A 25,121-nucleotide genomic window follows, 5' to 3' on the forward strand; every position below is an offset into this window, starting at 1 on the left:
TCTGAATATTCATATCACAAGTAAAAAAAATTACATTGAATTTATGCCAACTAGCATTCCACATAAAAAATTATCTTTTTATCATTTACCTACTCCAGGACGAGCAGGAATTAAGCTTGGGGATGTTTGATACGTCTCCAATGTATCTATAAATTTTGATTGCTCCATGCTATATTATCTACTGTTTTAGGTAATATTGCTCTTTATTTTCCACTTTTATATAATTTTTGGGACTAACCTATTAACCGGAGGCCCATCCCAGATTTGATGTTTTATGCCTATTTCAGTGTTTCAAAGAAAAGGAATCTCAAACGGAGTCGAAACGGAATGAAATCAACTTGAGAAGTTATTTTTGGAAGGAAACCTACCGGATAGACTTGGACCCTACGTCAGAATATGGAGGAGCTCACGAGGGTAGGGGGCGCACCCACCCCCCTGGGGCGCGCCCCCTGCCTCGTGGCCACCCCTTCGGTCCACCGACGTACTCCTTTCACCCATATATACCCACTTATCCTAAAACTTCCAAAATAGAGATTAGATCGGGAGTTCCGCCGCCAGAAGCCTCCGTAGCCACCAAAAACTAATCTAGACCCATTCTGGCACCCTGCCGGAGGGGGCAATCCTTCTCCGGTGGCCATCTTCATCATCCCGATGCTCTCCATGACAAGGAGGGAGTAGTTCTCCCTCGGCGCTGAGGGTATGTACCAGTAGCTATGTGTTTGATCTCTCTCTCTCTCTCTCTCATGTTCTTGACGTGATACAATCTTGATGTATCGCGAGCTTTGCTATTATATTCGGATCCTATGATGTTTCTTCCCCCCTCTACTCTCTTGTAATGAATTGAGTTTCCCCTTTGAAGTTATATTATCAGATTGAGTCTTTAAAGATTTGAGAACACTTGATGTATGTCTTGCCGTGCGTATCTGTGGTGACAATGGGATACCACGTGATCCACTTGATGTATGTTTTGGTGAGCAACTTGCGGCTTCCGCCCATGAACCTATGCATAGGGGTTGACACACGTTTTCGTCATGATTCTTTGGTAGAACTTTGGGGCACTCTTTGAGGTCCTTTGTGTTGGTTGAATAGATGAATCTGAGATTGTGTGATGCATGTCGTACAATCATACCCACGGATACTTGTGGTGACATTGGAGTATCTAGGTGACATTAGGGTTTTGGTTGATTTGTGTCTTAAGGTGTTATTCTAGTACAAACTCTAGGGCTGTTTGTGACACTTATAGGAATAGCCCAATGGATTGATTGGAAAGATTAACTTTGAGGTGGTTTCGTACCCTACCATAATCTCTTCGTTCATTCTCCGCTATTAGTGACTTTGGAGTGACTCTTTGTTGCATGTTGAGGGATAGTTTTATGATCCAATTATGTTAGTATTGTTGAGAGGACTTGCACTAGCGAAAGTATGAACCCTAGGCCTTGTTTCAACACATCGCAATACCGTTTATGCTCACTTTTATCATTTGCTACCTTGCTGTTTTTATTATTTCATATTACAAATACCTTTATCTACTATCCATATACCACTTGTATCACCATCTCTTCGCCGAACTAGTGCACCTATACAATTTACCACTGTATTGGGTGTCTTGGGGACACAGGAGACTCTTTGTTATTTGGTTGCGGGGTTGCTTGAGAGAGACCATCTTCATCCTACGCCTCCTACAGATTGATAAACCTTAGGACATCCACTTGAGGGAAATTTGCTACTGTCCTACAAACCTCTGCACTTGGAGGCCGAACAACGTGTACAAGAAGAAGGTTGTGTAGTAGACATCACTTTTCTACGCCCTGCTGGGCCGGAAATCTTTCAAGACGAGGAGGGATGCATTTTGAACAGAAAATGGGCTATAAGTAGTAAGAAATGGGCTATAAGTAATAATAAATGGGCTGTAAAATGAAAAAATACAGCAAACAGACAATTAGTTCCAAAATACTATTTTCTTTCTGATTTTTATATTTTTAATTTCATTATTTTTGTGCGGGTAAAATTTCATTTAATTTAAATTAAGGTATATTTAGATTTAAAATTAATTTGAATCTGGCTAGAAATTTCGGGCTGTATGCTGTTTGGGACAGATTTGGAGGCTGATTTGTGGGTCTACTAGGTTGACGTGTACTTTAGCTTTGTCAACTTAGTTCACAAACGATTCTAGCAGCAGTGACCGTTGGATGTTAATCCAACGGCCGTGCCGCTTCTTCAATATCTGTTCTTCTTGCTCCAGCCGCCCAAACCAGCTCCGGTGGGACTGCCTGCTCCCGCCTCCCGTGGCCGGCTGTGCTGCCGCATAGGCGGCACCGCCCCACCCTACTTCATTGCTGGCCAGGCCATTCCTCTACTCACCCACACCTCCTGTTATTTTCCAGCGATGGCAGCCAGACCAGTAAACTCTCCTACTCCCCACCACGTGGGCAACCATTGCCGAGTCTTCCACGGCTCCGTGTCGTTCCCTTCCTAGGCCTCGCCGTCGTCCACCGCCGTGGTGCTCTCGGTGCGGCCTGGTCAACTTGGTCAACGAACGACATCCATCTGCCATGGATTGTACGCGCAAAATAATGATCCCTCCACCTGACAGCTTGGACCCACCGGAAGGGCCTCTGTATTTCGCGAAACAAACGTACCCCCCGCTGACATGTCGGACCCACCAGCTATATCTTTGCACGCAAGGAAGTGCCTCCTTATTACCCACAAAAAAATGAAAACCCCCCTGCTAGCTGGGACCCACCATAGTGGGAGGATGACTTGTGGGCTAACAAAGTTGACGGGGACGGAGGGCTTTGTCAACTTAGTCAATATGAACGATTCTAGCTCCAGTGACCGTACGATGTCCATCCAACGGCCGTAGTGCTTCTTCAACCTCTGGTGTTCTTGCTCCAGCCACCCAAAGCAGCGCCGGTCGTGCCGCATGCTCCTGCCTCTCGTGGCCGGCTATGCTGCCGCGGAGGCATCACCGCCCCCTACTATTCCCACCGCTGGCCAGGCCCTGCGGCGACGGCAGCCTCACACCGCAGCCGAACCAGTGAACCCTCGCACTCCTCTCTGCGCGGGCTTCCACTGCCGCGTCTTCCCCGGCTCCGTGTCGTCCCCTTCCTAGGCCTTGCCGTCGTCCACTGCCGTGGTGCTCTCCACGCGGCATGGTCAATGTGGTCAAGGAATGACTTCCATCGGAAGTGTACTGTACGTGGAGAGGCTGACAGTTGGGTCCATGGCCACAACCCAGTTTTTTTGTGATTTGCCAAGTAAGTCGCTTTGTCAGCCCTGTTGGGCTGCAAATCTTTCAAGACGAGGAGAGCTTTCATTCGGCTGGCCAAGAAAATGGCCGATTAGTAATGAGAATTGGGCTGTACATTTTTAAAACACATCAAACCGACAATTAGTTTCAAATATCTTTTTTTTTCATTTCAAGATTTTAAATTACATTAATTTTTATGCGTGGAGAATTTGTTGGATTTTATATTGATATACATTTATTTTTAAAATCAGTTTGAATGTGAGTCAAAATTTCAGGATTAAAAACAGTTCGGACCGCACCGAAATATGCAAAATTTCGTATAATTTTTTAACCGTGGCCACAATTTGGGCTGTAATGCTAACAAAAAGAACATGGGCTCCAAAAAAACTTTCAGAATTAGTAATGGGCTGAAAATTATTAGAGATAATGGCAGATGGGTTGTATGATGTTTTCCACAGATTTGAGACTTTCCTAAAAAAAGGTTGATGCACTAGCAGTGATTGTTGGATGTCCATCCAACGGTCGTCGTGCTTCTTCAATCTCTGCTCTTCCTGCTCTTCCTGCTCTAGCCGCTCAAACAAGCGCCGATGGAACTGCCTGCTCCCTCCTCCCCACGGCCGGCTGTGCTGCCGCGCAGGCCTCACCGCCCCACCATAATCTCATTGCTGGCCTAGCCATCCCTTCACTCACCCACACCTGCTGTTATTCTCCAACGACGGCAGACGAACCAGTAAACCCTCGTACAGTCGTACTCCCCTCCGCGTGGGAAACAACTGTCGAGTCTTCCCTGCCTTCGTGTCGTTCCCTTCCTAGGCCTCGCCGTCGTCCACCGCCCTGGTGCTCTCAGCGCGGCTTGGTCAACGTGGTCAACGACCGACATGCATCTGAAGTGGACTCTACGTGGAGAGGCCGACAGTTGGGTCCACGGCCGCACGCAAGGAATTCCTCCTTATTACGCGGAAAATAATGATTCCACCACCTGACATTAGGGACCCACCGAAAGGGCCTCTGTATTTCGTGAAAAAAACCTTACCGCCGCTGACAGCTCAGACCCACTAGCTATATCTTCGAACGCAAGGAAGTGCCTCCTTATTACGCACAAAAAATGAATACTCCCCCTGTTAGCTGGGACCCAGTATAGTGAGAGGCTGACTTTTGGGCCTACTAAGTTGATGGGGATGGAGGGCTTTGTCAACTTAGTCAATATGCACGATTCTAGCTCCAGTGACCGTACGATGTCCATCCAACGGCCGTAGTGCTTCTTCAACCTCTGGTCTTCTTGCTCCAGCCGCCCAAACTAGCGCCGGTCGTTCCTCATGCTCCTGCCTCCCGTGGTCGGCTATGATGTGGCGGAGGCCTCACCGCCCCCTACTACTCCCACCGCTGGCCAGGCCAGCCCTCTACTCACCCACACCCCCTGTTACTCTGTGGCGACGACAGCCTCACACCGCAGCGAACCAGTGCCCTCGTACTCCTCTATGTGCGGGCATCCACTACCGCGTATTCCCTGGCTCCGCGTCGTCCCCTTCCTAGGTCTCGCCGTCATCCACCGCCCTGGTGCTCTCAGCGCGGCGTGGTCAACATGGTCAAGGAACGGCTTCCATCGGACGTGGACTATACGTGGAGAGGCTGACAGCTGGGTCCACGGCCGCAGCAAGGAAGTGTCTCCTTATTACATGCAAAATAATTATTCCTCCACCTGACAGCAGTGACCCACCGAACGGGCAACCATATTTCTCCGCCCTGACTGCTGGGACCCACCAGCTACATCTTCGCACGCAAGGAAGTGCCTGACAGTCGGGACCCACCTGGTCAAAGCGTACGTAGCGTTGTCATTCTGGTCGCGAACGTGTACGTAAATATATACTGGTGGATGTAGAGGTGCGCACGTGTCATAGTAGAGGCGGCCAGGGTGCAAGAAAGAAAAAAAGGGAACGTATGTGTACATACGGGCGGGGTCTCAAATGCCTACTCGCGCATACGTACGGCGAGGGGTGGCTGACATGGCTGGGTCGGAACGGAGAAAAAACATCGTCGTCGTGTTCATGGGGAGGCAACGGAATGCGTCGTGTTCATCGGGAGGCAACGAAACACGTGGGAGCCAACCGGCTGGGTCGAAACGGAATGCGTGGTCGTGATCATCGGGAGGGCTTGGACGAAACAGGTGATGGAAACGAGGCCTGTCGTACCGCAAAACGGATGAAACGGCCTTGCGTTCGACTGGCCACGTTCGAAACGGGATCCTGTTCATCGGGAGGGGTCTGGCGTACCGCAAAAGGGAGGAAACGGACCACCTACGGTCTAAACGGGGGTCCTTTTGATCGGGAGGGGTGTGGCGTACCACAAAACAGACGAAATGGACTTGTGTTGGAGCACTACGGTCAAAACGGGGGTCCTGTTCATCAGGAGGGGTGTGGTGTACCGCAAAATGGGACTCCACGGGATACTGTTCATCTCCACCGTCGACCCCCTCCAGCCTCCACGAGCTACTGTTCATCCACCGTCGACCTCCTCCAGCCTCCACCTGCGACTGTTCATCCACGGGCTCATGTTCATCCAGCCTCCACCGCACGCTACTCCATCGGCTACTGTTCAACCAGCCCTCTCCACGGGCTCCTGTTCAACCACCCCTCCGCGGTCTACTGTTCATCCTGCCCTCCACCATCTACTGTTCATCCTGCCCTCCACGGGGTGGTCCTGTTCATCCAGCACTCCACGAGATCCTGTTCATCCAGCCCCAACCGGCTCGATCGATCGGGGTCCTGTTCATCCAGAGGCAACACCACGGGGTCATGTTCATCTACCCCACCGGGAACTGTTCATCCAACCACGCCCCCCCCGCCCCCACAACGCTCACTGTTCATCCAGAGGCAGCATCGATCGGCTTCAGTTAGCAGCAGTAGCGAAGGAATCGCTAGATTGGGTTCAGTTAACAGCCATCGATCGATCGCTCGGGTTCAATAACGCGTAGCCTGCAGTGCAATCGCTCGGGTTCAGTTAGAGCCCAACACCTCGCTCGGGTTCAGTTAGAGCCAACGCCTCGCACACACGCGCATATGTGTATGAGAGAAACGCGCATCACTCGGCCCCCGACCTCCCACCGTAACAAGGAACTCCCCAAAATTTTCCATGCCCTCACTTCTACCACGGTTTTTTCCGTCATGGACGGCCCAAAGAATGTCATGCAGCTGCGTCTCTGGCCCGCCCAGGACGAAAAGCCCATTTTCTGTCATGATTTTTTGTCATAGAAGTAGGAGCCCACCACCTCTATGATGATACCGGGTTTTGTCACAATTATCTTCATAGAAGTGTCATATGTATGATAGAAAAAAATTTCGTTCGGCCCAAAATGTCATGGACGTGTCTTTTTTTGTAGTGACTCGTCTGACAAATACTCCGAACTTGTTATTGGATCCACACCCATTGAGGTACAATAGCCGCCTTCTACCTCTCCTTCTACAAATTAACATTATTTCTAATTTTGAAGATGTTTGTTCGTCTATTCAGAAAATGATTCCAACAAGCTTGACCCCAAAACTGCGCAAAGTGAAGGCCTTAGCACTAGAATCTATCAGCACCAACCTGGAGAAAGTTGTCAGTTTCCTGAGATGCTTTCCGTGCGTGGAGAAGCTATATATCGAGGTGATGTTCCATTCCTATTAAATGTTAACCATAAGGGAGTTTAATTTGTGACACCTTTTTCCAAGTTTACAATGACAATGTACTACGATTTCTGAAGGATTCTTTTGGAGGATTTCAGTACATACATGTCCCCCACATATTTGTTGCTTCATCCATATGGTTGCAATCAATAAGCATTTCTCATTTGGATTCATCTGTAGTAGTTTTCTTAGGGAACTTTTCACCCATGCCAACCTCTTGTGAAGAAGGCTACATTTTTCCAGAATGTAATCAAATGCCCATTTTATCATGTGATGCAGAGCATCCCGAGGTCATCCCCATGGACCTATCATCGTCTGACCAAGTGCCTAGAGGACCCATGACACGGGCACATGGAAGAGCTATCAAAACCGAGGTGACATGTCTCCTCTCACAATTCCACTTCGATGCACATGAGACATGGCTACTACCTCAAACGGACACATTATGCATAATCAGGTACCAAGGAGTTAGCCACAGAGAACCTAAGGAGCAAGAAGGATCGGAAGAGGAAGACATGCATGAAGATGGAGAAGAAATCAGCCAAGTCCCAGGCTGGCGAGACGATCCGGATGAGGTCCCGGATGATCCGGACACAGCCCGGATGATCCAGACCCTAGCCCGGACGATCCGGATAACTGGAGACCCGAGAGCACCCGAAGCTGCACCCCGAAGCAGGATCATCCGGATGAGCCCCGGATCATCCGGACCCTAGCCGGATGTCCGGACCCCCCTCCGGTCATCCAGGCTGCCAACGTCGCCGCCCGCCTCTTCGCCTTGTCCGGACCACCTCCCAGACCATCCGGGTCCCTGAAGCTCGAATCATCCAGTTGCCCATATGGATCATCTGGACCACCACCTGCGTGTGTGTGTTGGGCCGAAGCCCATGTACCCCTTCGCCACCTTTCCCTATATAAACAACTCCTCCACCACTTTTCTAGGGTTAGCAAAGTATTAGCTCATATTTGTGTGAGAGCTTTGCTCATCCACTTGTTTACCTTCTCCTCGGAGATCACACCTCCTTGGAGAAGGCCCCCCGAGTGGATTCAAGACCCCGTAACGGGAAGAACCTCAAGACGTCCTCACGCAGAAGAATGTGCTATTTGTATCGTCCTTAGTTGACCGTGGATCACGTATCTCTTATGTGTGTGAGGATCTAGCATATTTGTGATCGTTCTTGTTGGTTTGAGTATTTATCTTGTGTCCCCTTTGTGAATTCCCCTCGTGTTCTTCTTGTTCTTCATGGGATCTGCTCCTTTCATGAAAGATCGGGCATCTAGGGTTCCACCCTACATCATCTTGGTATCTAGAGCCACGTTGATCACGATTTTGGAGCCTCCCCGTTGTGTTTTCTAGCTTGATTTTGTTGTTTTTCGTCCTAATCCTAAAATCCCCACAAAAATAGCCCCAATTTTTTTGTGATTTGTGAGTTATGATGAAGTTTTGTTGGTTTTGATCCGCGAATTTGTTGTGTTGCATATCCACCTTGCAATCCATCCAAAATCCATGAAATCCTCGAATTTGCCACCATTTTCGAATTCATCCCGAGCCATCCCCGTGCGCACTTGACCCGCCCGGATCTTCCGGCCCGTGTCCCGGATCATCCGGATCCGCCCAGATCATCCGGCTCCTGGCCCGGATCATCCGGCTAACTCTGCCGAAACTGCATTTTCTGCAGTTTTTAACCACCGCCACATGTGCCTCCACATACACTCTTACACCTCCAGCACCTAACTTCTACAAACCCTTTCGATACAACAAATCCTACCACCACTTAACCAGTACATACCCCGAAAATTTGGACGCATTGGGTTTTGAGAATTTGAGTTGTGGTTCATTGTTTCCTAGGGTGTTTAGGCTAACTAGGAACGGTTCGACATCGACATCATCGCCGCTCATCTTCGCCAAAGACGCGTCATCAACAACTATCTTCTCGGTAACCTCATCTTGGTTTCGTGACACCCTCAACCATAAGAAAGGATGCTAACTTTGACGACATCTTTGTCCTCTCCTTGCCATTACATTGATAACCACCATAGCCTTGCCTTTTTGCGTAGCTTACCCACCGAGACTAGCCTTTGAGTATGGCCGGCAAAGTGACTTGTGCAAATTAGTGATCATACTTCCCATAGCATACATACATATCATTGGTGCATATCTTGGTATCATCTCTTGTGTCACAAAGTTGTCATCGCATACAAAATTGCTATCTTGGTTCGTGAAGCATTGCATGAGAAAAGAGCTCAAACACAAAGAGCCAAACAACCTTTTAAGAAAAAAGGAAAAATAACCAAAGAGCTTTTAAGCAAGAACCATAACATCATACAACAGTAATATTGTCATATCCGATCATCTTGGATCATATCATCGGAACACCATACATATAGCATACTTGGGATATAATTCGTTGCATTTTTGCTTAGTAGGTTGTGCACAAGTTTCGTATCCGCCTATTGTGCAATCGTGCTAGCGTCTCCCTACTGTTGTGCAACAAGAGCATTTTCATGGACTCCACATTTTGGCTCATTCCTTGGTTGCACAACCCCATTTATCTTTTCGTGTGTTGTGTTTCCGCGTGCCACATATTGCTATTGGTCTACTTGTTGCATTTGCCAATTTGTGAACTTTTCCAACATTATTGAGTCTTGCTTACTTTCACATCAAATTTTGTGCCACCATCCTTACCAAGATCCACCATAAGCTCTTACTGTGTAGGTGTGAGAACCGAGAAGAATTGGTGCCAATTCTGCTATTTCCTTGTTCCACATTGGAGTGATCATTGATCCACCTTCAACTTCAGTCAAGGTACATTTGGTTACATTCTTCTCTTTCTACCACTCATATTGGAGTGATCATTCACCGAGTACTTCTACCAACCCACTCTTCCTCGAGCAAGACGATGACATGACTTCCTTCGTCACAAAGAGCCACCTCCTTGGTGCACAACGTGCTCTGCATCAAAAGCAACAAGCAATGAGTGACCACATCGACCATATCACCACCGACTTGCGACTACCCGAGCAACGTACACGAGACTACTTCGACCACAAGCTTGACGACCACAAGCAAGAGAATGACGCAAGAGTGGATGAGATTCGTGCTTTGTTCCTCAACCGCTCTTCTTACACATCGTCCTCATCAAGACGGAGCCGCTCAAGTCGGCACTCCGATTACACCATCTCCGTCTCAACTACACCGACATTAAAAACTCTTCGTCGTGACGCGCATCAAGATCGTCACGCAAACTGCAACCCTCTACACGACATAGACTCTCAAGAGAAAGCTCGTGCGCAAGAACATCGACATCGTCAAAACCAAGCTACTCTCGAGAAAGCACAAAAACGGCAACGACAACGCCAACGATAAGAGGAAGAGACAGCACGCCTACACCAAGATGCACAAGATGCCGAGGCACAACGGCAAGAACAACAACTACATGAAGCTCAAGCAATTGAGCCGCAATGTGCCTTTCGAGAGTCAAGACATGCCGTCGTCACACGCAACCACCATCGGCGTGAACAAGAAGAAGCACTTCACGAAGAAGTTCAAGAGAGGGTTTACCAATCACGTGCCCATCATGAAGTTCCTCAAGTTCATCCTCAACCTCGACAAGCCCTTCCACAAGCTCCACAAGAACCCCAAGTTCACCAAGAGCATGAAGACAATGGAAATCCTCCATGACAAGAGCAACATGAGGTCGACAACCCTCCTCGCAAAGAGCAACACTAAGTTCGCCAATCCTCAACAACATGGGCATCATCATCCCCGACCCCAACACAATGAAGAGAAACGCTACGACAAGCTAAAGTTCACGATGCCCAAGTTCTCCTGAAGCAATGATCCCGAAGAGTACATATAATGGGCATTGAAAGTTGACAAAATCTTCCATTTGCACAACTATGAAGAAGAGAAGAAGATCGTGATGGAATCCCTTGAGTTCCAAGACTATGTCCGCATTTGGTGGGAACAAGTCATTGAGGGATGTGAGGCAAGAGGTGAACCACCCATCACTACTTGGGCGCAAATGAAGGAAGTCATGAGAGCACGCTTCGTGCCAACCTACTACAGCCGCGAACTCTTAAAGAAACTCCAACTACTCAAGCAAGGAACCAAGAGCGTTGAAGAGTACTACAAGGAAATGGATATTGGCATGATACGAGTCAATGCCACGGAAGCTAACGAGCAAACTATGGCACATTTCTTGAATGGACTCAATCATCCTATCAAGAAGATCGCCGACTTCCAACCATACTCAAACCTCATCGAACTAGTGCATCAAGCTACCAAAGCATAACGCCAAGTGCAAGATGACTTCAAGTATGCAAAGTTCTCATCCAAATCCTATGGCTTCTCCAACACCCAAGCTTCACCGACTACAACACCTTCTACATCAACCAAGCCTTCTACAAGCAACGCCGACAAGTTGAGTTACAAGAAATCTTCGAAAACCTCAAGTCATCCTCTTACTATAAGCAACTTCAAGCCGAGAGCTTAATCATCGTCTACCCCAATTGATGAGACCGTCAAGACAAGTTCTTTAAAATGCTTCACATGCGGCGGTCGAGGCCACAAGTCCTTTGAGTGTACCAACAAGCGCACCATGATCCTCAACGATGATGGTACATACGACTCCATGAGTGAAGGTGAAATGGAAGCACTTGAGCAAGTAGCCATGCCTCGGCAAGTGCACGAACATCAAGAGGATCAAGTCTTTTGTGACGAAGATTCAACGCTGGCCCAAAGGTTATCCCCATGGACCTATCATCATCTCACCAAGTGCCTAGAAGACCCATGACACTGGCACGTGCAAGAGCTCTCGAAACCAAGGTGACATCTCTCCTCTCACAATTCCACTTTGATGCACATGAGACATGGCTACTACCTCAAATGGACACATTATGCATACTAAGGTACCAAGGAGTTAGCCATGGAGAAGCTAAGGAGCAAGAAGGATTGGAAGCGGAAGACATGCGTGAAGACGGAGAAGAAATCAGCCAAGTCCTAGGCTGGCCGGACGATCAGGATAAGTGGAGACCCAAGAGCACCCGAAGGTGCACCCCGAAGCCGGATCATACGGACGAGCCCGGGATCATCCGGATCCTAGCTGGACATCTGGACCCCCCTCCGGCCATCCGGGCCGCCAACATTGCCACCCGCCTCTTCGCCTCGTCCGGACCACCTCCTAGAACATCCGGGTCCCTGAAGCCCGGATCATCCGGCTGCCCGTTTGGATCATCTGGACCACCACCTGTATGTGCGTGTTGGGCCGGAGCCTATGTACCCCTTCGCCACCTTTGCCTATATAAACAACTCCTCCACCACTTTTCTAGGGTTAGCAAAGGATTAGCTCATATTTGTGTGAGAGCTTTGCTCATCCACTTGGTTACCTTCTCCTCGAAGATCACACCTCCCCGGAGAAGATCCCCCAAGTGGATTCAAGACCCCGTCATGGGAAGAACCTCAAGACATCCTCACGGAGAAGATCATGCTACTTGTATCGTCCTTAGTTGACCGAGGATCATGTATCTCTGATGTGTTTGAGGATCTAGCATGTGTGTGATTGTTCTTGTTGGTTTGAGTGTTTGTCTTGTGTTCCCCTTTGTGATTTCCGCTCGTGCTTGCCCTCGTGTTCTTCGTGTTCTTTGCAGGATCCGTTCCTTTCGTGAAAGACCGGCCATCTAGGGTTCCACCCTACATCATCATGTCAGATCAAAGATGGCATGTTAATGCATTTTACAAATCCTACAAACCAAATAGGCATGTAGTAATGTTCAAAACTGCATGTAGGCACTAACACGTTTTCTTCTTTTGCAGATAATATTAGGCCCAATGGTGGATAATGTGATACAATATAAGAATCACGTCGAATGCCTAGATCTGCATCTCTCAGAAATTACTTTGAACTCCTACTGAGGGACCTTACCGGAGATTATATTCGCCGGGTTCTTTGTTCTCAGAGCAAGTGCGCTGAAGGAAATGAGGTTTTCCCTACATTTATTTTGGAAAAATGAATGGTTTGTTTATCAGCGCCAGCGCCTGCGGCAGAATGGAATAGGATCCAAAAATGTTGAATTTCATTTTGAAACTTCAGATGACAGAGTAATCGGAAGTCATCATGTCAACCCCATACATGACTTCTCAGTGACTGACACCTTTGCAAAAATTGTGAGGTTTCGAAACCAGACTTAGAAGTGGTAATATTAGTTTGAACCTCTCTGATATCCATCTTCAGTGGATTACCACGAGCGTTAGCAGCTGATGAGCTGAATTTCATTTCTAATATCAGTTTGATCCTTGTAATCTTCAAATTTGAGCCATATAACTGTGGAATTTTATCCTTGTAATATTTCGAGCTTTTGTGGTACAATTTGTGAAATGGCATTGTATGAGACTTGTATATTGGTAGCACTATTTTAACCTTTATATGCAATGGTCTTAGATTTTATTAACCATTCTTGAATCTGTTTACCTTGTCGATCTCACAGCACAAGATTTGTATAGCTAACTTGACAGGGATCTCCGACATTAGTGCACATAGCTGGTTTCTTCCACTGTGTGCCCTGTAGAGTGCAGAATTAATTATCGCACTCGAGTGTCCATCATCACCCTTCTGTGTAACTTTGTCCTCATCACCCACGGGTAAACTTATGAAGGTAGTCATTCCACAAACTTTGTTTTTACAAAGGTTTTTGCCAATAAACGCCCATGATTTGTCCCTCTTCTAGCCGACAAGTGGCCAAACTAGCCGGGCGGGAAGCTTGCACAATAGCGCGGGAACAGGCTCACTGATGATACATTTGGCGCCTCTTCGAGCCCATGCATGCGGTGCGGTGTTGTCAAGCGTGCACTGGAATCCTCCATTTATTATAGCGGCCATTGAACCCTTGTGTCTGTTCAACCTTTCAATCGCGCCGCACCATTGCACGAAGCACACCCAGCGGTAACATGCAGGGCTACAATGGCGCTCCGAGCGGCTGCTGACGACGAGCAACAGTTCACCATGCGTGCTGTGGTGGACACCCACCAAAGGTTCATGGACCTCTCGGTGGTGTACACAAACAACCCGGTCTGGGTGGAGCACTCCATCCAAATTATGGAGTTGTTGCTTGCCGAGGCAAAGTACAAGGTGGTTGGGTTCGACCTCAAGTACACCCGCGCTCATGCCGGGTCTCGTCCCAAGCTCGTCGTCGCCCAGATGTGCGTGCGCCACCACGCCCTCATCTACCACTACTGCCTAGCCACAAGGCCTTGCAAACATAAGGAAGTGCCTCCTTCCCCAAAACGGCCAGGGATCTAGCCAGAAGCAGAGAAATGGCAAGCGTCATCGCAACAATAATTAGATGATTAGATCCTTGTTTCTCCTAGTTCAGTATGCATGTAATTGCTTACTTTGGTGTGTGGAAATGTTATGTGTGTAGTCACTTGTGTAATTGTATCATTAATTTGGTTATGCAATGCTGTCTTTTTAAGTATATATGTTGATGCTCTATAGACAGAGCGTAGATGTCGTGCGAAGAAGGAAAATCACATCGCACACGGACTAAACAATGGAACCCGTCGGTGATGTTTTCATCAATCACTCACAATTATATACTAGCAATCATTTACTCACAACACACACGACTTGTTAGCAGCAACCATGTGTGTTGTTATCGGTGTTCGCACATGTTTCCGATTACAGACCTATTTTCCGCGTACCACACACATCTTGTTAAATTGAACCATTTCTGTTCTCTTGTCTCAACACAAATAGTTCATCCGAGTGAACCGCATGCCGTATATCGCTCACACCTTGATCTGGCTGACCATTTCTTTTGTGTTTCCTAATCACAAACAGTTCATCCGAGTGAACCGTATGCTGTACATCGCACACACCTTTATCTGGCTGCCTATTTCTTCTGTTCTGCCTCATCACAAACATTTAATTGAACTGAACTGTATGCCCTGCATCGCACATGCAACTAAAATCTGAACTGTATTTGATGCATCCTCCATCGGAAACGATTTGCACCTTTCTTGATGGTTTTTTACACCAACGTTTGCGATTATTACATCGCACACAGATCCTGCAATAGTGAATGATCATGAATATAGGCATCACGTCTGTATCAAGTAGACCGACTCCTACATGCATCTACTATTATTACTCCACACATCGACCGATTCCTGCCTTTATCTAGAGTATTAAGTTCATGAAGAACACAATAACGAATTAAGTAAGATGACATGATGTAGAAGAATAAACTCAAGCAATATGATGTAAATGACATCTTTTTATCCTCGATGGCAACAATACAATATATGCCTTGCTGCCACTACTGTCACTGGAAAAGGACAACATAAGATTGAACCCAAAGCTAAGCACTTATCCCGTTGCAAGAAAAACCAATCTAGTTGGCAAAACCAAATCGATAGTTTGAAGAGAGTTGCAATGATATCAAATCATGCATATAAGAATTCAGAGGAGATTCAAATAATATTCATAGATAAGCTGATCATAAATCCACAATGCATCAGCTCTCGGCTAATACACAGCAAAAAGCATTACATCGAATAGATCTCCAAGAACATCGAGGAGAACATGCTATTGAGATTCAAAGAGAGAGAAGAAGCCATCTAGCTTCTAGCTATGGACCCATAGGTCTGTGCTAAACTACTCACGCTCCATCGGAAGAGCAACGATGTTGATGTAGAAGCCCTCCGTGATCGAGTCCCCCTCTGGCAGGATGCCGGAAGCGGCCCCTCGATGGGATCTCACGGGTACAGAGGGTTGCGGCGGCGGAAAAGTGTTATTGTGGCTCTCGTCGAAGGTTTTGGACTATTTTAGAATATATAGACGGAAGAAATAGGTTGGTGGAGTCACGAGGGGCCCACAAGGGTAGGGGCACGCTCTCCATCCTTGTGGCCGTCTCATGGCTTCCCTGGCGGGTACTCCAAGTCCTATGGATGTCGTATGGTCCAAGAAAAATCATTCCGAAAGTTTCATTCTGTTTGGACTCCATTTGATATTCCTTTTCTAGGAAACTCTAAAACAAGGAAAAAAACAGGAACTGGCACTGGGCCCTAGGTTAATAGGCTAGTCCCAAAAATAATATAAAATGGCATATTAATGCATATAAAACATCCAAAACAGATAATATAATAGCATGGAAGAATCAAAAAATTTAGATATGTTGGATACGTATCACGCATCCCCAAGCTTAATTCCTGCTCATTCTCGAATAGGTAAATGATAAAAACAGAATTTTTGATGTGGAATGCTACCTAACATATTTATCCATGTAATTTTCTTTATTGTGGCATGAATGTGCAGATCCGTATGATTCAAAACAAAAGTTTAATATTGACATAAAAACAATAATACTTCAAGCATACTAACAAGATAATTATGTCTTCTCAAAATAACATGGCCAAAGAATGCTTATCCCTACAAAATCATATAGTCTGGCTATGCTCCATCTTCATCACACAAAATACTCAAATCATGCACAACCCTGATGACAACCTAAGCAATTGTTTCATACTTTTGACATTCTCAAACCTTTTCAACTTTCACACAATACATGAGTGTGAGCCATGGACATAACACTATTGGTGGAATAGAAGGTGGTTGTGGAGAAGACAAAAAGGGGGAGACAGTCTCACATCAACAAGGCGTATTAAATGGGCTATGTAGATGCCCATCAATAGATATCAATGTGAGTTAGTAGGGATTGCCATGCAACGAATGCACTAGAGCTATAAGTTTATAAAAGCTCAAAAATACAACTAAGTGGGTGTGCAAGCCTAGGGAAATTTGAGGAAGCCTATCATTGGAATATACAAGCCAAGTTATATAGTGAAAATTTCCCATTAGTATATGAAAGTGACAACATAGGAGACTCTCTATCATGAAAGTCATCCTGCTACTTTAGAGCACAAGTATGGAAACATATAGTAACATTGCCCCTTCTCTCTTTTTCTCTTTTTTTTCATTTTTCTCTTTGTTTTTCTTTTCCATTTTTTTCTTTCTCTTTCTCTTTTTTTTCTCTTGCTCCTTTTTTCCTTTCTTTTATTTCCTCACATGGGACCATGTTCTAATAAGGAAGATCATCATACTTCTATTTACTTTCAACTCAAAAAAATTACAACTCGATACTAAAACAAGATATGACTCTATATGAATTCCTCCAGCGGTGTACCGGGATGTGCAATGAATCAAGAGCGACATGTATAAAAAATGATGAACGGTGGCTTTGCCACAAATACGATGTCAACTACATGATCATGCAAGGCAATATGACAATGATGGTGCATGTCATAATAAACGGAACGGTGGAAAGTTGCATGGCAATATATCTCGGAATGGCTATGGAAATGCCGTAATAGGTAGGTATGGTGGCTGTTTTGAGGAAGGTATATGGTGGGTTTATGGCACGGGCGAAAGTTGTGCGGTACAAGAGAGGCTAGCAATGGCGAAGGCGTGAGCGTGCGTATAATCCATGGACTCAACATTAGTCATAAAGAACTCACATACTTATTGCAAAAATCTATTAGTTATGGAAAGAAAGTACTATGCGCATGCTCCTAGGGGGATAGATTGGTAGGAAAAGACCATCATTCGTCCTCGACCGCCACTCATAAGGAAGACAATCAAAAAATATCTCATGCTCCAACTTCGTTACATAACTGTTCACCTTACGTGCATGCTACAGGACTCACAAACCTTAACACAAGTATTTCTCAAATTCACATATACTCACTAGCATGACTCTAATGTCACCATCTTCATATCTCAAAACAATCATAAGGAATCAAACTTCTCATAGTATTCAATGCACTTTATATGGAAGTTTTTATTATATCCCTCTTGGATGCCTATCATGTTAGGACTAAATTTTATAACCAAAGAAAATTACCCACACTATTTTAAAGACTATCAAAATAATATAAGTGAAGCATGAGAGTTCATCAATTTATACAAAATAAGGCCACCGTCGTGCTCTAAAACGATATAAGTGAAGCACTAGAGCAAAATTGCCTAGCTCAAAAGATATAAGTGAAGCACATAGAGTATTCTAATAAATCACGACTCATGCATGTCTCTATAAAAAGGTGTGTACATCAAGGATGATTGTGGCAAACAAAAAAGCAAAGACTCAAATCATATAAGACGCTCCAAGCAAAACACATATCACGTGGTGAATAAAAATATAGCCTCAAGTAAAGTTACCCATAGACAAAGACGAAAGAGGGGATGCCTTCCGGGGAATCCCCAAGCTTAGGCTCTTGGTTGTCCTCGAATATTACCTTGGGGTTCCTTAGGCATCCCCAAGATTAGGCACTTGCCACTATTTATTCCATAGTCCAGCAAATCCTTACCCAAAACTAGAAACTTCACAACACAAAACTCAACATAAAATCTCATAAGCTCCGTTAGTACAAGAAAATAAATCACCACTTTTGGTACTATTGTGAACTCATTCTTTATTTATATTGGTGTAATATCTAATGTATTTCAACTTTTCCATGGTTCATACCCCCCGATACGAGCCATAGTTTCATCAAAATAAGCAAACAACACATAGGAAACATAATCTGTCAAGAACAGAACAGTTTGTAGCAATCTGGATATTTCGAATACTTCTGTAACTCCAAAAATTCTCACAAATTAGGACAACCTAAAGAATTTGTTTATTAATCTTCTGCAAAACGAATTAGTATTTTATTGGGTTGCCTCCCAACAAGCGCTATTGTTTAACGCCCTTAGCTAGGCATAAAACACAAATAGATCAAAGTGTTATCATCTTTGGATGCAATCCATAGGTGGATTTCATAATAGATGCATAAGGAAATTTAATTTTCTTTCTTGGAAATTTTTCCATACCTTTCCTTAATGGAAATTTAAATCTAATGTTTCCTTCTTTCAGATCAATAATTGCACCAATCGTTCTAAGGAAAGGTCTACCAAGAATAATAGGACATGTGGGATTGCAATCTATATCAAGAACAATGAAATCTACATGAACATAATTCCTATTTGCAACAATAATAACACCATTAATCTTCCCATAGGTTTCTTAATAGTGGAATCGGCAAGATGCAAATTTAAAGAGCAGTCATCAAATTCACGGAAACCTAACACATCACATAAAGTTTTTGGAATCATGGAATCACTAGCACCCAAATCACACAGAGCATGGAACTCATAATATTTAATCTTAATTTTAATAGTAGGTTCTCACACATCATAAAGTTTTCTAGGGATAGAAACTTCCAATTCAAGCTTTTCTTCAGAAGATTGCATCATAGCATGAATGATATGTTAAGTAAAATCTTTGTTTTGATTATAAGCATGAGGAGAATACAACCAGGACCACAACAAGGAAATATAATATATTGAAGAGAAATTATCATAATTAAAGTATTGGAACTCCAAAGGAGAGGGTTTATTGCTATCAAAAGTTTTGACCTCTCCAATCCCACTTTTATCAATTTTTGCATCAAGATATAAAGACACTGAATCATTGGGACGCCTTCTAACTAAAGTAGACTCAATTATAGTCCCATCTTTATCTAGATTTACATTGGAAAACAAAGATTAAATAGGAGTAACAACAATCACTTTAAGATCTTAATCATTATTCTCACGGAAACTAGAAGAACACACTTTTATAAACCAATATTTTTTAGCACGCATCTTAGTGGTTATTTCCTTGCACTCATCAATGGAAATTCTCATAGCTTTAAGAGACTCATTGATATCATGCTTGGGTGGAATATATCTAAGTTTTAAAGAATCAACATCAAGAGAAATTCTATCCATGTTCCTAGTCAAATCATCAATCTTAAGCAATTTTTCTTCATCAAAGCATTGAAATTCTTTTGCGAACTCATAAATTCTTTAACTATATTCCAAATTTCAGAGGGCATCTTATTACAATTTCCAAAAGAATTGTTGTAGGAATTACCATAATTATTAGAGGAATTACTTGGGAACGTCCTAGGATTAAAATTACCTCCATACGCGTTATTATCAAAATTGTTCCTACCAACCAAATTCACATCCATAGATTCATTATTATTCTAAATCAAAGTACACAAAGGCATATCATTAGGATCAATAGGAGAAGTCTTGCTAGCAAATAATATCATAAGCTCATCCATCTTTCCACTCAAAACATTAAACTCTTCAATCGCATGCACTTTTTTACTAGTGGAAGATCTTTCGGTATGCCATTGAGAATAATTAAACATAATGTTATCCAGGAGTTTAGTAGCTTCTCCTAAAATAATTTACATAAAAGTACCTCCCGCGGCCGAATCTAAAAGATCTCTAGAAGCAAAATTCAATCCAGCATAAATTTTTTGTATAATCATCCACAGATTCAAACCATGCGTAGGGCAATTCCATATCATTAATTTCATCCTCTCCCAAGATTGTGCAACATGTTCATGATCAAGTTGCTTAAAATTCATAATATCATTCCTAAGGGAGATGATCTTAGCGGTAGGAAAATACTTGGAAATAAAAGCATATTTGCACTTATTCCATGAATCAATACTATTTTTAGGCAAAGATGAAAACCAAGTTTTAGCACGATCTAGAAGTGAGAACGGAAATAGCTTCAATTTAACAATATCATTATTAACATTTTTTTATTTTGCATATCATACAAAACAACGAAATTCTTTAGATGGGATGCGACATCTTCACTAGGAAGGCCGGAAAATTGATCTTCCATAACAAGATTCAACAAAGTAGTATTAATTCCACAAGATTCCGCATTAGTAGCGTGAGCAATCGGAGTACAAATAAAATCATTGTTATTGGTGTTGGAAAAGTCACACAGTTTGGTATTCTCTTGAGTCATCGTGACAAGCAAGCAACCCAACACACCAGCGCACAAAAAGCAAGTGAAGAATACGAAGGGAAGAGGGGAGAGGAAAAGGCAAATCTTCTCAAAAATCGCTTTAGAAGTGGGGGAGAGGGAAACGAGAGGTGAATGGCGAATAATGTAATGCAAGGGATGAGAGTTTATGTTGCGTACTTGGTATGTCTTGACTTAGCGTAGATCTCCCTGGCAATGGCGCCAGAAATTCTTCCTGCTACTTCTTGAGCTTGCGTTGGTTTTTCCCTTGAAGAGGAAAGGGTGATGCAGCTAATTAGAGTAATTATTTCCCTCAGGTTTGAGAACCAAGGTATCAATCCAGTAGGAGACAACGCACAAGTCACTGTATACCTGCACAAACAAACACCAACTTGCACCCAACGCGAATTAGGGGTTGTCAATCCCTTCACCGTTATTTGCAAAGTGAGATCAGATAGAAACGGATAAATGGTAAAGTAATATTTTTGGTTTATTGAACGGAAAGTGAAATATTACAAAGGAAGTAAATAGGAAACTAAAATTGTAGATCAGAAACTTATATGATGGAAAGTAGACCCGGGGCCATAGGTTTCACTAGAGCCTTCTCTCAAGGTAGAAAATATTACGGTAGGTGAACAAATTACTGCCGAGCAACTGATAGAAAAGTGCAAAGTTATAACGATATCTAAGGCAATGATCAGGAATATAGGCATCACGTCCGTACAAAGTAGACCGACTCCTGCCTGCATCTACTACTATTACTCCACAAATCGACTGACTCCTGCCTGCATCTAGAGTATTAAGTTCATGAAGAACAAAGTAACGCATTAAGTAAGATAACATGATGTAGAGGAATAAACTCAATCAATATGATCTAAACCCCAACTTTTCGTCCTCAATAGCAACAATACAATACATGCATTGCTGCCCCTACTGTCACCGAGAAAGGACACTGCAAGATTGAAATCAAAGCTAAGCACTTCTCCCATTGCAAATAAAAACCAATCTAGTTGGCCAAACCAAATCGATAGTTCGAAGAGACTTGAAAAGATATCAAATCGTGCATATAAGAATTTAGACATGATTCAAATAATATTCATAGATAAGCTAATCTTAAATCCACAATTCATTGGAACTCGGTAAAGCCACCACAAAAAGTATTACATCAAATAGAGCTCCAAGAACATCGAGGAGAACATGGTATTGACAATCAAAGAGAGAGAAGAAGCCATCTAGCTACTAGCTATGGACCCGTAGGTCTGTGGTAAACTACTCACGGTTCATCGGAAGGGCAATGGTGTTGATGTGATGCCCTCCATTATCGAATCCCCCTCCGACAGGATGCTAGAAAAGGCCCCTAGATGGGATCTCACGGGTAGAGAAGGTTGCGGCAGCGGAAAAGTTTTTCCGTGGCTCTCCTCTTAGGTTTTGGAATATTTGAGAATATATAGGCGGAAGAAATAGGTCGGTGGAGTCACGACGGGCCCACAAGGGTGGCAGCACGCCCTACCCCCCTGGGCGCGCCCTTTGTCCTTATGGCCACCTCGTGGCTTCCCTGATGTGTACTCCATGTCCTCTGGATGTCTTCTGGTCCAAGAAAAATCATCGCGAAAGTTTCATTCCGTTTGGACTCTGTTTGATATTCCTTTTCTGCGAAACTATAAAACAAGGAAAAAACAGGAACTGGCACTAGACTCTAGGTTAATAGGTCAGTCCTAAAAGTAATATAGCATATTAATGCATATAAGACATCCAAAACAGATAATATAATCGCGGCTAAGCCCTGAGTGGGAGGGATGCTCTCCACTTAGAGTAGTTTTTAACTTAGGCAAAATTGTCTCGTGGCTAAGCCCCCGAGAGGGAGGGATGCTCTTCACTCAGTGCAGATTTTTAACTTAGGTGAAACTGGTTCGCGGCTAAGCCCCCGAGTGGTAGGGATGCTCTTCACTCGGAGTATATTTTTAACTTAGGCGAAATTGGTTTGAGGCTCAGCCACCGAGTGGGAGGGATTCTCTCCACTCGGAGTAGTTTTTTAACTTAGGTGAAACTGGTTCGCGGCTTAGCCCCCAAGTGGAAGGGATTCTCTCCACTCGGAGTAGTTTTTTAACTTAGGCGAAAACATGTTTCGTAGCTAAGTCACCCACCGGGGGATTTGAACACACGCTTATGCGAGAGAAATCAACATGGGATTGCAAGAGTCATGTCTTGATAAATAATCTAAAAGTATTCCTGTTACATCTCAACAATTCGAGTGCTAGGCAACATGGCTTCAACTTCGTACACCATGAAGAAAGGAGTGCAGTCGGTAGACTGGTTCAGAGTCGTCCTTAAAGCCCATAGAGGAGATGGCAGTTTGGTCACCCAGGCTCCAGCTACATGCTCAAGGTCAGGCATGCGACGGGGCTTCAATCCTTGAAGGGTAAGGCCGTTTGCCCTCTCAGCTTGACAATTCGACTGTGGGTGCGCAATGAATGAGTAGTCAACCAAGTGCCTTGGGTGGCGCAGAAGTTTCTAAACACTTCTGAATCAAAGTTTGAGCCATTGTCCATGATGATACTGTGTGGGACTCTGTATGTGAATACCAACTCTTTCAGGAATCTGATGGTTGTTTTGGAATCTATCTTCTTAATAGGATTGGCTTCAACCCACTTGGTGAATTTGTCGACTGCCACTAGCAAATGAGTGAAACCACTTCTGCCAGTCCTGAGCGGCCTAACCATGTCCAAACCCCACACAGCAAACGGCCAGACGAGTGGAATGGTCTCCAGGGCGGATGCAAGTTTATGGAACGTGTTCGCATAGAACTGGCATCCTTCACACCATTGACCGATTTCCTTTGCAGCTTCATTGGCCCGTGGCTAGTAAAATCCGGCTCGATATGCTTTGGCCATGATTGTCCGAGAGGACGCATGGTAAACACAGGTCCCTGAGTGGAGCTCATCCAAAATTAGTCGACCCTCTTCTGGAGAAATACATCATTGAGCTACACGAGTAACACTCTCTCTATAGAGTTTTCCATTTGTCATTATGAAATCCATGGATCTACGGACAACCTGTCATGCTTCCACTTCATCTTATGGAAGTTCGTGCCTGAGTAGATATGCAATGTACGGCACTGTCCAGTCGGGGGTGATTACTAAGATCTCCATAACCAGGTCAATGACTGCTCGGACTTCAATTTTAGTCCGATGCTAAGACTTGTTGCTTGGGGGGTTCTTCGGTGAAAGGATCCTCTTGTACTGATGGCGAATGGAGATGTTCAAGAAACACATTGCTGGGGATAGTTTTCCGACTGGAATCGATTTTTGCTAGGTCATCAGTTGCTTGATTTTTGATTCTGGGAATGTGATGAAGCTTCAAAACCTCAAATTCTTTCTCTAATTTCCTTACTGCATTACAATATCCTGTCATGGCAGGGTTTCTGAAATCCCACTCCTTCATCACCTGATTGACCACCAAATCCGAATCACTGTAAACCATCAAGCTACAATCGCCGAGTGAGATAGCCATACGTAACCCGTAGAGGAGTGTTCGTACTCAGCTTCATTATTGGAGAAATCAAAGTGAATCTGTTGTACATAACTGAGTTTATCACCTCTCGAAGACACTAGGACCACTCCGGCCCCGAAGCCATTCAATATTTTCGACCCATCAAAGAACATAGTCCAGTGCTCTGAGTGAACTTGAGTTAGCTGCTGCTCCTCGATCCACTCGGCCAAGAAATCTGCGAACGCTTGAGATTTCATCCCCTTCTTCGCTTCAAACTTGATATCCAGAGGGAGAAGTTGAATTGCCCACTTAGCCACTCTGTCGGTTGCATCTCAATTATTCATTACTTTAGGTAACGGAGCATCACTGACGATTGCAACCGAGTGGTCTTGGAAGTAATGTGCAACTTTCTTCGCAGTCAAGTAAATTCCATAGACAAGCTTCTGATAATTAGGATACCTCTGCTTGGACGGAGTCAAAACTTCAGAGATATAGTTCACTAGTCGTTGCACTTTGTAGGCCTGGCCTTCTTCTTCTCATTCCACTGTGAGCATTGTGCTAACGGCCTGACCAGTGGCTGCAATGTACAAGAGTAGAGGCTCTTTGCTGTTCAAACTAGCAAGCACCGACTAGGGGAAAAGTAGGGCATTGAGCTCCATAAACGCTGCTTCAGCTTCGGGAGTCCACTCGAAGTTATCAAACTTTGTTATCAGTTAGTAAAGAGGTAGTGCCTTTTCACCGAGATGAGAAATGAACCGACTCAGTGCAGCAGGACAACCTTTGAGCTTCTGAACATCACGCACATGCAAGGGGGCATTTCATTTGGAGAATTGCACCAATCTTCTCGGTATTTGCATCTATCCCTCATTTGG

Source organism: Triticum aestivum, chromosome 2A (genome assembly GCF_018294505.1).
Source record: "Triticum aestivum cultivar Chinese Spring chromosome 2A, IWGSC CS RefSeq v2.1, whole genome shotgun sequence".
NCBI lineage: Eukaryota > Viridiplantae > Streptophyta > Magnoliopsida > Poales > Poaceae > Triticum > Triticum aestivum.